Here is a 554-nt window from a genome sequence, read left to right as displayed (position 1 = left end):
GAGAGAGAGAGTATATATATATATATATATATATATATATATATATATATATATATATATATATATATATTGGTTCTTACAGGTGTTTGTGCTGCTGCAGTGTAAATATAGAGACAGCAGCGCATGCAACAGCAAGTGTACATACACCCCAGGCCCTCTCACTCAATCGTAGGGACAGAAGGAGACGTTTTTTATTGGGGTGTACATACACCCCACACCTCTCTTCTCTTCTCTGTCTCCTTTCTGTCTCCTTTCTGTCTCCTTCTGTCTCCAGCCAATGCCTCTCTTCTGCTTCTTTACTAGATAACACTCAAACACGTATAAACCCCCCGGGGCCCCCAGCAGCAGCGGCAGCAAGCAGCCTTCTGCTGCTGCTGTGCTGTCGCTGGGGGGGCCCCGCCCCGCATCCTCTGGGGGGCCCCCACCGGGGGCCCCCCACTCTCTGCTCAACCCCTAGCTGCTGGGGTTTGTTGTTAGCTTTCGTTGCTGCAGGTGCTTGTAGAATACAAACAAATACCCACAAACGATCGCCCCAGCCAAGGGGCCCCCTCAAA

This window comes from Eimeria mitis, genomic scaffold, assembly GCF_000499745.2.
Source record: "Eimeria mitis Houghton genomic scaffold, Emh_scaff510, whole genome shotgun sequence".
NCBI lineage: Eukaryota > Apicomplexa > Conoidasida > Eucoccidiorida > Eimeriidae > Eimeria > Eimeria mitis.
This window is presented reverse-complemented; position numbering follows the sequence as displayed.